Source organism: Hemitrygon akajei, chromosome 8 (assembly GCF_048418815.1).
Source record: "Hemitrygon akajei chromosome 8, sHemAka1.3, whole genome shotgun sequence".
Classification (NCBI taxonomy): Eukaryota; Metazoa; Chordata; class Chondrichthyes; order Myliobatiformes; family Dasyatidae; genus Hemitrygon; species Hemitrygon akajei.
The window spans coordinates 139,485,385-139,500,448 of NC_133131.1; positions in this window are offsets into that span (position 1 = coordinate 139,485,385).

The window sequence follows — 15,064 nt, forward strand, 5'->3', positions numbered from 1 at the left end:
ATTCTAAAATAGCTTGGAATTAGGGGTAAACTAAATGTGAAAGTTTAAGCTTGAAATTGTTTTACGCGCTGCTAATTGAGAGATTTAATGCTGGTGCCAAACCTACAACTTTCCCATCAGAGATTCCACATATTAATGACCGGTAGTAATGGTTTCTTCCAGAATCATTAAGAGCCAATTAATCTCCCAATTAAGAGGTGGAAGGGCAGGAAAAACAACCATTTGTAATTTACAGTGATAAATTCCAGCTGTTGGCATTTTGTCTAACTTGACATTGGACTTAATACCAGCAAAACATCATTAAAAAATTCTGAATATTTCAGATCACTCACGCAATAGGACCTACAAAGTAAAGGGAATGTGGTGATAGACAACACAAAGTAAAGGCAGAAGAAATGCAAACTAATGTGTCCTGAAAATTGATGGCAAAGGTATTTGATTTCAGTAGAAGCACATTATGTAAAAAAATTGAAAGGTAAATGAACAAGTAAGGTAAACTTAGGCATTGTTAATAGAGGCAGTTGTTGTTGGTAAACATTAATTAATACATCATATTGTGGTCTAATGTTGCATGTTGGCCAGTTGACTGAAAACTATGCAAACTTCAGCAAGCCTCCACACTTCTGATCAATGGAAAAGATAAAGCATCTGAATATTGTTGGACCATGAACATTATCCTAAGGAACTCCTACAGTGATGTTCTTGGGCTGGGATGATTATCCCCCAACAACATCTGCTATTTTCTTTTCAATGAGATATTATTCCAAACAAAAGATTTTTTTGTTCACCTTTGATGCCCATTGACTTTAGTTTTATCAGATTTAGTCAAATGGTGGCTTGAAATCAAGGCCAGTTGCTCTTGCCACCTTAGTCCATATCTGGGTTAAGGCTGTATTGAGGCCAAACAAAACCCAAACCAAGAATAGGAAAGCAGGCTTTTGGTGAATGAGTGCTATATGATAGAATTGTTCACTATATCTTCAAGGTGGTTAAGTCAGTATTCAGCAGAATGGTGTTAGTAAGAGTACAAATTGTATTTGAGAACCTTCCCATCAAGGAAAATCCTACCATGCTTCCAAGATTAAATTGATTTCAGTTGGACCCTAATGGCATCATTGGGTGTGGATAAGCCAAGATTTGCCTCTGATGTTCATCACTGTCAGGAAACCTTCAGCTACTGTTTTCAAATTGGGGTCTGTCTTTTGGTGCATGGCACAGGGCAACACACTAAATAGGGGTGGAGAGAAAGGAGCACAGTAGAAAGAGGAAGCTTTCTATTTGCAAATGAAATACAAACAATTCTTAAATGTTTTCTGATTTCTTTCCATTCCAGTTTGGAAGCCTCATGTATAAATTGTCATAATCTTTATATGATTATTTTAAGTCACCTCTCACTTATGGACTGGCAATGTCCCTGAAGTTGCTGAGGGACAAACATTACTAACTAAAGCCAAGGGATTATTCTCTCCCTATTACTTGTTGTTAATGTTTTGTTGATTAGATTTGCAGTGCTAGGGGTTGTGTTGACACTTGTCAACAAGTTCGGAAGCAATGGCTAGTGGAGTTTCCTGCAAAAAAGGTAATGACAAATACCTCCCATAAATGAAATACCAATTACTTTAATGACCAGTTTCCACGATGTGTCAACACCACACGAACGAAAACCAGCCGCAAGCAGCTACCATACCTTGAATGGAATTACAGACTTTGTCACCAAATCACTGTCCTGCATTTCAGTACGGAAAAGATTACCATGGTCACATGGCAGGAATTGAGTTGTTAGTCGGCAACACAGTAACAGTTATGTTGTTATTGTATAAGGGCATATAAATATTTTTTTAAATGTCTCTTTGCCCAGATTCTATTACTTCAACTTTACTTCCCTGATGTGTGAGCATGGCTATTGAAAACCACATGCTTAACCAGAGGCTTGACAAACATTGGAAAAATGCAATTACTTGGAGTGGAGAGACCTGTGTATTGCTGCATCTTACAGACTGGCTGGCATTAGCATAGGAGTCTGTAGGGAATAGACTTGATGTATTAATGAGAGAAGTTGATGTGGACTGTTGTAATGTGAGTATTATTAAAAATGAGTTGATACTAATCGGGAAGCTGTTGGTAAAAAGAGGCTGGTTCCGAAGTTGGCGGGGTTTTACTCCCGGTGTGCATCGTATATAGTTCCACCACCCACGCTGAACGAGGTACCTGAAAGCCTCTCTATTGTAAATATCATTTGCTGTCCCAGATAAAGATGTTCTTTTGGCCATCAAATTGTCGAGCGGTCCTTTTGTAAAGTAGAAGTTACCACATGGACACGCTTGCATTGCCACTCCCATTCCCATGAGGCAGAGCTCATCACATCCTCTGACCTTTGACAGAGTTGACCATGCCACGTTCCTCCACCACCTACAAATGGATGAACCTGATTCATCTAATTCTATTACCCAGCTGAAGGCAGAGCATGAGGCTCGGAAGGCCACCTCCATTCAACTGATAGCTCAGGAAATGATGGATATCTGCCTCTGGTTGGAACTGCAAAGGCGAATGATTACCCCTGGTGTCTCTCAACAATCCTTCAGCTCTGGAGAATATCATTCTTATCTTCTCATTCTCATTGAATCCTCAAAAGGCAATGTCAAGTTTATTGTCATATGCACGAGTACATGTGAACACAGGTGCAGTGACCAATTTACTTGCCTTAGCATCGCAGGCACAAGCATCATATATGCAACGTTCACAAGAAAAGCTTAAATGAAACGTAAATTATGCACTTTTTTTCTCACAAGAAAGAGCACAATTAGAACAAATAAAAGGCCTATTGTAAAATTGTGCTGGATTGTGCTGGTTGGTTGTGGCATGGTAGCAAAGCATTGAGTGTTCAATTCCTGCCACTGTCTGTATGGAGTTTGTACGTTCTCCCCATGACCATGTGAATTTCCTCCAGGTGCTCTGGTTTCCTCCCACATCCCAAAGATGTACACTTAGGGTCAGTAAGTTGTGGCCATGCTATGTTGGCGTTGGAAACAGGCCAATACTTGCACGATGCCCTCAACACATTTCGGATCGTGTTGGTCGTTGACACGCACAAAGCATTTCACTGTAAGTTTTGATGTACAGGTGGCAAATAAAGCTAATCTTTATCTTGCCTTCGTCTTTATCTGGTACAAAAGATGAATGGTTAGCGCATCCTTGACTGTCAGCTTTTAAAAACTTTGCAATTGTCACTGTTGGAGCAATAACCTGTCACCTCTGTTATTTCTTGTTTTTGTTTTGTTGACAGTCCCTGTTATATCAGAGTCTGCAGTTAAACACTTGTACAAAATATGAGTTAGAGCAGGAATAGGCCATTTGACCCCTCCAGTCTGCTGCACTATTTAATATGATCTTGGTTGATCTGACTAAAACCGAAACTGTCCCAAGAAGTGACCGTGCTTTTCAATCGTTACATGGCAGAATCTGGATCAGATTAGATTGGCAGAATCTGGATCAGATTAGATTAGCTATATTTCTCAGATGTACATCAAAACATACAGTGAAATGCGTCGATTGCATCAGTGACCAACATAGCCCAAAGGTGTGCTGGGGGCAGCCCGCAAATGTGGCCATGCTTCTGATGCCAGTGTAGCATGCCCACAGCTTACTAACCCTAACCCTAGCATCTTTGGGAACGTGGAAGGGAACCAGAGCATCTGAAGGAAACCCACACAATCACGGGGGAGCTTACGAGCAGGAATTAAGCCCCAGCCTTCCAATCACTGGCCTGCGAAGTGTTACACAGACTGCTGTGTTTCTGTGCTGCCCTAACACTGCTGTGCCACTCTCGATGCTACCACACTGCCCGTTATTTGCCCGTTGTCTGGTTTTAGTTCCACTGTCACTACAGTAAATTCAAGATAATTGAAAGTGACTGTGAACACAGTGGCAAATTTCAGTAATGCTGATAAACCATACAGCATTCAGCTGGTAAGTGTTCCAGTGCGTGGAACTGAACATCAGCGAGCATCCCTGCTCATCTATTTGCGTAGGAGAACCGTCTGTGCAGTTGCCTGTGGTACCTATAGATTGGGCAAGAGAAATGCAATTCAATATTCTTGCCTGCTCTTCTCCAAATGCTCCTGCAGTCAGTTTGAAATGTGCAAGTGGGATGATGAGGGATTCAACAGCCAGGCTCAGCCCTGCTGTCCAAGAATCAGAATCAGGTTTAATATCACTCGCATATGTCGTGAAATTTGTTAACGTGGCGGCAGCTGTACAGCGCAATAGATGATAAATATAGAAAAATATTAATAAATAATTACAGTAACTATATATATGCATGTTAAATTGTTATACTAAAAATAGTACAAAGACAGCAGATCCTCCTGCTTTAATTGTCAGACCTGAATACCAGCCGTTGGAGATGATATATAATTATGCCAAGGTGATTTGTGTGCTGCGGTGCCGGGTCAGTGGGAAACTGGTAAGTCTGTAGCGATGAAGGATCTCCCACAGTTATAAATGGAGCCGTAAGCCCGTGGTCAGCTGCTCAGCTTTGCAGAAGTCAGCGAATCAGCAGAGCTTTTTAAGTTGGTTAGATAACAAGCTGCACTAACAATCATATATTTAATCTGTTACCTTACCAGAAACAGCAGAGCGTGTGTGTCCGGACCACGCATGGATACTGTGTAAGAAGCAGGCCGAACAAGAAGATTTTAGGAATGGACAGAAAAGGGAGAATATTAGTGGAGAGAAGAAACAGGCATAGCAAAGTCGTGAGCAATGCAGATGGGAGGTCAGCACAGACCTACCACGTGAAGTTTGAAATGGGCAGACTCCTCCTTGGATATCGCAGCTACACCGGTGATAAATGCCGCAAAAGCTCCTGAGGAACACTTAGCCTTGAAGCTCTTCATCACAGTGACAGTGAGTGGCACATGAAAGGTTGAGAGCAGTGAAGCTGAAAGCAGTTCGATCATTTACAAATCTGATAGGAAGGGACTACAGTGGCCAGGTATTCTTCTTCCATTTTGTCTGGTCATTCTCTGAATCCTCATAGTATACGGAAAGTGGCTGAGTGCCATCCAGACCACAGACTGGCAGTGTTGTTTTAACTCTCAGTCATCTGTGAGTGAACTTAGTACAATATGGGTAATTGGCAAGTCCTAGTAACTGGCAAAGTAACAGCTACTCTATGTACCCAGACTATCTTATGAATCAAGTCCCACGTCATCTTTATATTTCCACTGTATAAATTCACAGATTATTTTCTCAGTTAGAAAGCTGCACCTGTACGCCCTGCTCTTTGGTGTATTTTTTTACGTATTATGTCGGAGTCTATAACCAGAAGGCACAGCCTAAGAATACAATGATGTCCTTTTACAAAAGAGATGTGGAGTCATATCTTTAGTCAGAGGGCAGTGAACCTGTGAAATTCACTGCCACAGATTGGCTGTGGAGGCAAAGTCACTGGGTTTATGTAAAGTGGCAATTGATAGGTTCTTGACTAGTAGGAGCTTCCGAGATTGAAGGGAGAAGGCAGGAGAATAGGGCTGGGGGATAATAAATCAGCCATGGTGGAATGGTAGAAAAGACTTGAGGGCATGAATGGCCTAATTCTGCTCCTATGTCTTATGCTCTTAAGTTATTTTAAATGGCTTGTATACAGCCAAGACTTTAAACTTGAACTTGGACAGGATTGGGTTGGCCTAGATATCGAGAGATTGCCAGACCTCCTGGGCTCTTGAAAATCTGGGATTAAACTCTGGGACACAGTTGAACACAGGAGCTCATATTTTGGAAACTGCTACAAGCGTCCTAACAGTCCCAGAGTAAATTTTGCCACAACCAAGTTCTGAGTGTTCTGATAGAAGAATTGAGTGCCAGGAGGGATATCACTGCAGACTATTTTACCCATATTATTTTACACTATCTTAAGTCCTATAAAAAGAGAACCGAAATCTATGTATTCCCCAAGTAGGAATAACATGGATGAAGTAAAATCCTCTGCTTTAGTTTGTAGCTTTCATTGGAAAGTTTTTCTGCTCAATAGTGACAGCTGTTGCAGGTGCTTCCTCTAGTAGCTCGAAGTGATAGATTCACGAATGGCACAGTGCAGAAGGAGGCCATTCTTTCCAAATGACCTGTGCTGGCTTTCTGACTTGTCCTACACCCTAACATTTTTCTTTGTTGGCTGTTAGCTTTGTTTCCCTTTTAACATTTGAAATTTGCCTTTGAATCTGCTGCCAGCACTGTTTTGGAAAATGCATTCAGCAGTTAACTGTGATGGGAGATCTTGACAAGGATGGTTAGGACCCAAATGCTGGAGTATCGGAAGCAAGGATTGAGGCATGATATATAGCTGGAGCAAGAACTGAGCACAAACAGAATGCTAGATGATATCTCTGGTTGGGCTTTCGATTGAGCACTGAGGCTCCTTTCAGGTGCTCTTTAAATACTTAATTCTTTGTGCCAAAACATGATTGCCAATTAGCAGAGGGGTCCTGAAACCTTAAAAAGGCCACACCAGCTAAGCATACTCTGGAGAGTTTGAGCATCTGAATCCTGGAAGCTGGTGCAGTTAGGTGCATGTCATAACAGGACCCTCTCCCCTACAGCTGACTCCTGACTGTCCTGGCTGCCTGGAGAGACAGTAATGGTGGTCGTGGATGAGAGCCAGATCCAAGGTGTCTCTTTCAGGCACCCAGCGCCTCTCCTCAGATCTGAATCCTTACCAGTTCACGAGGGTATGCTGAACACCCTGAACAGTTCGTGAGTCCAAAATTCTTCTCACTGTGAAAACCTGATCCCCATCATTAAACCTGGGTGGCAGGGGGCTGATAGTGGTGGGGCTAAAGGGCGGGGTGCTGACAGGTTCTAATGTAGAGATGTGGAAGGTGGGATTGATCTTTAGAGTCTTGGGGAGCTCCAAGGTTTAATCAACTAGATTTACTTTCCTCTGGGCTTTGAAGGGTCCAATGAACTTGGGTGCCAAATTTCTATTCTCTACCTGGAGAGGCAAATGTTGAGTGGGCAGCCAGATCTTTTGCCCAGGCTGCAAAGCGGGTCCGTGTCTTCTCCTTAGGTTAGCCTTGGTTTCTGCCTTCCAGGTCGAGGCCAGCCAAATCATTTTTGCCCTAATTCAGTTCTGCTTACAGTGTTGGATTAGATCTTCTGCCACAGGAAGCCCAACCTCAGCCTTTTGTTCTGGGAAGAGAGGCAGAGGATAACCAAACTGACACTCAGATGGTGACATCCTTGTGCAAAATGTTGAAAGGTGTTGTGGGCAACCTCTGCCTACACCAAATGGTCACACCACTTGTCAAGTTTTCCTGAGGCCAGGCATCTTAGGGTTCATTCCAAATCTTGGTTGACCCGCTCCATCTGGTTGTTGGCTACATGTAAAGCCCGGAGGAAAGGCTTGCTGTTGCCACAATCAGTTTATAGAATACTCTCCAGAAATGTGATGCAATTTATGGACCATGATCCAAGACAATGCCCACCTAGAATCCTCGTATCCTGAAGACCTGGTCCGGAGAATTTCAGCCATCTCCTCCATAGATGGTAGCTTATCCAAGGCAATGAACTTGCAGGCTTTTGAAAACTGATTGAAAATTTCCTTGAATAAATCCTTCTCAGGCTTTCAGCTGAGTATGAGTATTGATTATAACCGATGTTTCGATGGCAAACTCTGCCAACTTCATGTCAAAGTTTGTTTTCAAAGCGTTGGTTATAATTGATACCTTTACCCAAATGGAAGCCTGAGAAGAGGTTATTTGTTATACTTGCCAGGAAACTACTTGATTTTTTTTGACAATTACCATAATGACGGTCTTCCCCTTGGATGGCGGGGGACCTGTGACAAAGTCCATGGAGATGTGTGCCTATGGTCTCTCTGGAAAAGGTAGGGGTTGGAGGAGCCCTTGAGGTTGGGTAGGGGGCTCCTTGTTCCGGGCGCATACCTCACAAGGCTGCATGTACTGACAAACCTTTTTCGTCATACCGGGCCACCAATACCTTCTCTTGATAAACTCGAGGTCTCTAGAAATATTTGGGTGAGTAGTGATTCTCGATGAGTGTCCCCATTGGAGTACCTGAGACCAGACAGAATTTGAGACAAACAGAGGACCATTCTTAGGATTCTCCCTTTGCACTTGGGCCTTCTGACAAGAGCATTGATTTCCCCCTTCTTGGCTTGGAGCAGAATGCTGGTAGGCTGCTCCTTTTGTTTGGGTTCATCAACCTGAGGGGGCAAGGCATCTGGTTTCTGTTTTTCTTTTCCCTGGTTGATAAGTCAGGATGAAAATAAAGTGGTTAAAGAACGTAGACCACCTGACCTGCCTGGAATTCAGCCTCTTGGCCTTCTGAATATAAGCCAGGTTTTTGTGGTCTGTCGAAACAATAAAAGGGTTCTTGGCTCCCTCTAATCGATGACACCATTCCTCCAAAGCCAACTTAACTGCAAGCAATACCTGATTCTCAATGTCATAGTTTCTCTCTGCTGGGGACAGCCGCCCGGAGAAGAATGAACAGGGGCAGCTTATTGTCTAAAGGTGATCGTTGAGACAACAATGCACCCACTCTGATATCTGAGGCGTCCACTTCTACGATGAAGGGCAGGTCCTGGTTAGGTGAAACCAAGATGGGAGCTGGTGTGAACCACTGTTTGAGCTCTGTAAAAGCAGTCTCTGCTTCGGTAGTCCAGACAAAAGGGTCCATGAATCTCTCAGCACCATCAGTGGAACGGCCACCGAACCGAACTTCCTGATGAACTTCTGGTAACAATTAGCAAACCCTAGGAATCATTGGACCTGTTTGATACTGGGTGGTTGTGGCAAGTCTCTGATTGTCTGGGTCTTGGGAGGATCCATCTTGAGATTGCCATTGGAGATGATGAAACCCCAAAATGAAATGGTCATCACGTGAAATTCAGACTTCTTCAACTTGACATGAAGGCCATGGTCTAGAAGCCTCTTTAAAATGTTCCTGACGTAAGTGACATGCTACTCCATGGATTTTGAGAAGATTAGGATATCATCCAAGTAGGTGAAGGTGTACTTATGAAGAGTAGGTCTATAGCAGGGTCGTGGGATCGGTGCAGTGGAAGAATCGAGCCCTTTCCCTTGCTGAAGACCTCCTCCAAGTCCTTCTACAGGGAAGGTATTTCGACCAGTTTGAATGTTGCTATCTCCTCTGGACCTTCCTTTGAGGATGATCCTGAGATCTCAGAGTCCTCCCCCTAGGTTCACCAAACTCATTCATAGAAACTGTGGACCAGTCAGAGTCCAAATCCTCAGGCGACTGCAGCGAGATGTTAGTCCTTGTGCCCCTGAGAAAAGGACCCAGAAGTCTGTGTATGGGAGTCTCTCCTTTCCTCAGAACCTGCAACTGGATCCCTTAGGCTTAGCTGCAAGAGTTCCAGATTGCTTGGGCACCTCCTTGTTCTTTTCCTGAACCGGAGATTCCCTCTCTCTGGTTCCCATGTGGCCCCGACTAGGCAGGGTCGGGACAAGCACAGTCACATTGCTCAGAACCGGCTTCTCTGTCCTTGAGGGCAGGACTAGGTCTCCAGGAGGCTTCAGATTATCTTGCACTAAAGACCACCCCCTTATTGATTGTTAGTCTCAGGAGAGTTGGAACACCACACTGCAAACATAAGCCCTAACAATGGCTGCACTAAGCAATGATTCTCCCCTCTCTCCAGACCACAGATGGGTTATGCTGGGACAGCCAAGGGAATAGTACCACAGGATATGGGGTATGAATGGAATGTCAATGATGTAGAAACTAATGTCTTCCACACGGTCCCCTCTCCTCATCTGCAACACCACAGTCTGTTGCTGAATCTGCCTGGAGCCTAATGGGGGGTCGCCTGAGACATTTGCAGGCATGGACTCGCTCAACTCTCATAGTGGTATGTTGACCCATGGGAGGTTCTTAAGTACAGAAAGTTACCCGCTACCCCAGAGTCCACAAAAGCCTTCACCTGCCTCCATTTCTTACCTCAGGTGATCGCTGCCTTTGGCGTGAGGCCTGAATCCATAGGGTTGGGAGAGGTGGCTGCACCGTCGCAATCGCCATGGCACTGGGTGGCCTTTGCTGTTCTACTGAAAGCTGCAGCCTCGGGCATTCCTCACGGTGACCTGCTTCCTCACAGTAATAGCAGCACCTTGACTCCGACACTGGCTCCTCTCACTGGTGGAGAGTCTAACGCATGGCCTCATCAGGATCTTGAGCAGGAGATGGGCTGGTCGTGGTCTGAGGCCGGGGAGTGAAACTGTGAAGCACTGAGACTGGACCTGGGCTAGCCCTCTTCGACCTTTTGGTGTAATCCCACTTTTGCTCAGCCAGATGATTATCTAGACGAATGGACTGGTCGATTGGGACCTCTAAGTCCTCTGCTGGCTCTTCCAAGGTGAGGGCTTCCTTCAGTTCAACTTGGAGTCCTTGGCGGTATTGAGTGACCAAAGCCTCCCCACTTTCTCGGGCCAAGGTCGGCGGCTGATTGTTTGCCTTGTTGTATCTTTACTGGAGGGTCTGAGGCTCGGCTTGCTGCAGCAGGGTGATGGAACACCCTCGTCTTGGTGGCCACGAAGTGCTCCGAATCCGAGCAAATCTCTGACCTACATTCCCAATGCAGGGCAGCCCAGGCCAAGGCTTTTCCAGTCAGGAGAGAGATAATGAAGGCCACCTTTTCATGCTCTGAAGGATGGAGTTTGAACACTAATGAGCATTGAGTGAGGAAGCTGCTACAAGAACCTGGATCACTGTCGAATCTCTCCGGGGCTGGAAGATGTACTGACTCTGCAGAGTGACCAACAGGTTCACCCACACAACTCTGGCTTCCTTCTTGTGAAAGCTGACACATGGCGACCCAGACGTCGTGCATCTCCAGCTTCTGCCTGGAAATCCTCTCACTGTGGTTGGCCATAGCAGACAATAGACTCTGATACCCTGCTGGATCTGCAGTTGGCTCAATCGTACTGCGTCAAGATATTGATGAGGATGGTTAGGACCCAAATACTGCAGCGTCTGAGGCAAGGATCGAGGCACCATATATGGATGGAATAAGAACTGAGCACAAACAAAATACCAGACAATATCTCTAGTTGGGCTTACGATTGAGCAATGAAGCCCTGTTCAGGTGTTCTTTAAATCCTCAATGCTTGGTGCCAAAACGTGATTGCTAATTAGCAGGGTGGTCCTGAACCTTTAAAGGGGTCATGCCAGCTATCTATACACCAGAGAGTCAGAGTGTCTGAACCCTGGAGGCTGATGAGATTGGGGGCATTTCAAAACAATAACAGCATAAAACAAACTGTTGAAAGAATTCAACAGGTCAAGCAGCATCTGTGGATGTCAAATGATGGTTGACATTTCAGACGGATTTCAGGAAGACCATCAGTTCTAGTGCAAGTTCACAAACTAAGATATCGACCATCATTTACCTCCACAGATGCCGCCAGACCCACTGAGTTCTTACACAGTTTGCTTTTTGCTCCAGTTTTCAAAGCCTGCAGTCTCCTTTCTCTGTTACAGCAGCATGTTCTATTAAATAAATCCATGGGTTACCTCCGACTCTTCTGGTTCCAAACCTTTGACCTTGCTGTCCCTGAATAGGTTGCACACAGAGAGGATGTTTCCAGTAGTGGAGCAGTGTAGCACCTGAGGACTCATCCTCAGAATAGTAGGACATCCCTTTAGAGCAGAGATGAGGAATTTCTATACCTGGGGGTAGAGTATCTGTGGAATTCGTTGTCACTGTGGAGGCCAAGTCATTAGGTATATTTAAAGCAGAGGTTGATAGGTAGGGGGGTCAAAGAGAAGGCACAAGAATGAGGTTGAGAGGGAAAAATAAATCATCTATGATCGAATGTCGGAGCAGACTTAATGGGTCAAATGGCCTAATTTGCTCCTGTGTCTATTGGTCTTAGGATCTAAAATGAGCTCTTGTCACTGACATGATCAAAAATGACCTTGTTTATAAACGTCACTTTCTAGTCTTTTAAACTCCTTGGCCCTGAAGAGTTTAAACTCAGCCTTTACAGTTAGTCTCTGCAAATAGTTAATCATCTGCACTATCTCCAAGGTTTTACCCTCCTTCCTTACAGATCAGAGTCTAGAAGCAAACACAATACTGTAACTAAGAGCTAAAAATATCCATTCTTTTATAGAGGTTTAATGTAAGATCCTTTTAACACTTTCATTAATTGTCCCAAAGTATTCTATATATCCTTGGGTCTCTCCTCTTAGCATCCACCTCAAAATTACACTATTTAGTTTGGCCTGTTCCGGTCTTTGTGAAAAGACAATGAATGCAATTACTATCTCAATCAACAGTTAAGTGATGGAGAGTATCTTTTAAGCTACCAGACAATGGTAGTTACTTTCCAATAACTTGCTCACTGATGCCCATCTTGTGTTTGGCCAGGACCAGGACCATTTGGCACCAGACCCTATCACAACCATGGTCTCAATATGGATCAAAGAGCTGAATTCCTATATGCAACTGTCAGGGAGTATTCTGGAGTTACGTGAATATAGCAGATCTTAATTCAAACAAGAACCAGGCCTCAGTTCTTATTGTGAGTAGCTAGAAGTAAATTGAAGTTAAAAGCACATGCTGCTCTACAAACCAAGATTATGACAGCATCATCCAAATGCTAAGATAAAGGAATTGTGACAAATGGCCCGCATCAACTATGGTTTAAAGGATCCTGCACCATTGTAAGATTTGAAACTTAAATTCAGGGAAGTGTCCCAGCCAAGGCATTTGAACATTCAGAGGTGTCTCCCACTGTAGATTCGTAATTCAAAGGAAGCATTGTCATCCCAAACTATTGAAATGAAACAAGGGAAATTCTGCAGATGCTGGAAGTCCGAGCAACACACACAAAATGCTGGAGGAACTCAGTGGGCCAGGCTGCATCTATGTAAAAGTGGACGTCGGCTGTACTGTTTTCCATAGATGCTGCCTGGCCTGCAGAGTTCCTCCAGCATTTTGTATGCTGCGTTGAAATAAATGATGTCATTATAACTGTTAGTATTATAACTATTGAAATTTTATTGGATCACCTGCTGTAACCTTTGATCTTAAGGGTATAAAAAATGTGATGACATTTTGGGTTTGTGAGCCTCTATCGAGAGTGCCTCCAGAATGATGACTGCTTCTTGAGCTGCATAAAGGCTTGTATATTACCAGCTCCAGTCTCTCTCTGGCAACATTTTAGGGGCTTGTCTGGGATACATTTAAAACCACTGTGTGCATAGTGACTTAAGCCATCTAAGGGGACAAGTAGTTTTAAAAGTACATCCATGCTTAGATCTGTTCAGGTCAATTACCACAGTATCACAAAGTATTAAAGAACATGGCAGAGAGGTGAACTGGTGGATATAAAAGTGTTTTGTGTTTGTGTGAGGGATGAGCTGTCAAAGTTTTGGGTAGTTTGGTGAAACCGAGCCACCAGTTCTGAATGTTTGAGACTGTTCAGGATGCCAGAGGGTTGCGGGAATACTCACTTGTGGAAACAGTACAGAAACATTCTTGTTTGTAACAGTGCTTGTGTAATTTAAGAATAAGCTCGAAACTTTGGGGTAACAGACTTTAATATGAAAGGGAATACAACAGGGATCATGAGTTCAGCAGCACAGAAGTGGAAGATTGCAGAGCACATACTTTGTGGTTTTAAGTCTGTATTGTTTAATTATTTTTGTTCATCCCTTATATTTTGCTTAATACAGGAATTAGTGTGGAGAGATTTGAGGGAGAGTTTATGCCCCAGAACACTTGTTGGGATGGCACCAGACAACAGACAACAGCAGGTTGAGAATCCTGATGGACACCAGCCAGCCCCTGACTCTGATTCCCACCATTCAAAGACCCTTCACCCCCAGGGAGAAGCAAAGCATTTCATCAGAGCTGCTCTCACTCAAAGTTGCTTGCAGGAATTCAGAAATCTGGAGCAAGTTCCAAGAAATGCTTGAAATAGACCAGAAGAGGAGGGAGATAAGTTTTATAGCAGTTATAGTGACTGTAGCTGCTACCAAGATTCGGAGAACTTGCTTTGTGTGCCAGCACCTAGCAAGGGAGTACCTGAATAGATCTAGAAGGGTGATAGAGATGGCACGTTACAGTCGTGGCCTATCAGGCCATAGTTGGAGGCTGTGTCCAAATAATGAAGAAGGTGTGAGAGTCACCCACCAAAGCAGACAGAGTGACAACAGAGCCTTCTCTGCACGACCAGATTATAGAGCAGGTGAGTTCAGCACCCAGGTCAGATAACCGGCTGGTGGCATCCTCCGTGGCAAGTACTGGTCACCCATGGATATATACAAGAGGTTTATTAGCGGCTGGCAACGTGAAATGTTAGTGGACACAGGTTTCTGACTATTGATAGCTGATCTACCCTTGCCCACAACTGGAGAGACAGTTTACATTACCATTGCAGGAGGTGAAACAATGAGGCAGGGCGAAGTCAGCCTCAGGTACTCCTTAACGGTAAGATGGAGGTGCGTATGGTTGCAGCAGCCATTCTGGGTCCAATAAAGGTTCAATTGTTCATCTTTTATGTCTTCTTTACAATTGCAAGACTCTGCTGTTTATCAAAAACATCAAGTACTGCAGGTCTACTCCATCAGAGAGCTGGTCGATATGGATGGAGCTGGATATGGTGTGAACTGTATTGCTGGCTGCTACAGGAAGGCATCAGAGTCGGTGCATGAGGTGGCGTACGGTCTAACAAATAGAGTGAGTGATTGTTTCGGACTTTTCTTGTGATTGTAAGATCCTGTTGGACATTGGTAATGTAGAATACTACAAGTCTGGTTCATTGGCGAGACCAATGGCGGAGGAGCTGCCTGACCTTGGTTGTTGTACAGACTAGGCCTCAAACTGCAGAGACGCCTGTTGCAGTCGCCCAGGGGAGAGACACTGAGGGCAGTGTGGGAGAGAGCAGAGGAGCAGTGCGTATGCCAAAGTCCGTGCTTTCCCCCTTGGAAAGATGATTCCCGGATTTGAAATGATGAAGGTTCGCATCTCTGAGGTAGGTTGCTTAATTCTCAAAGACCCATTGGATGAAAATACCAC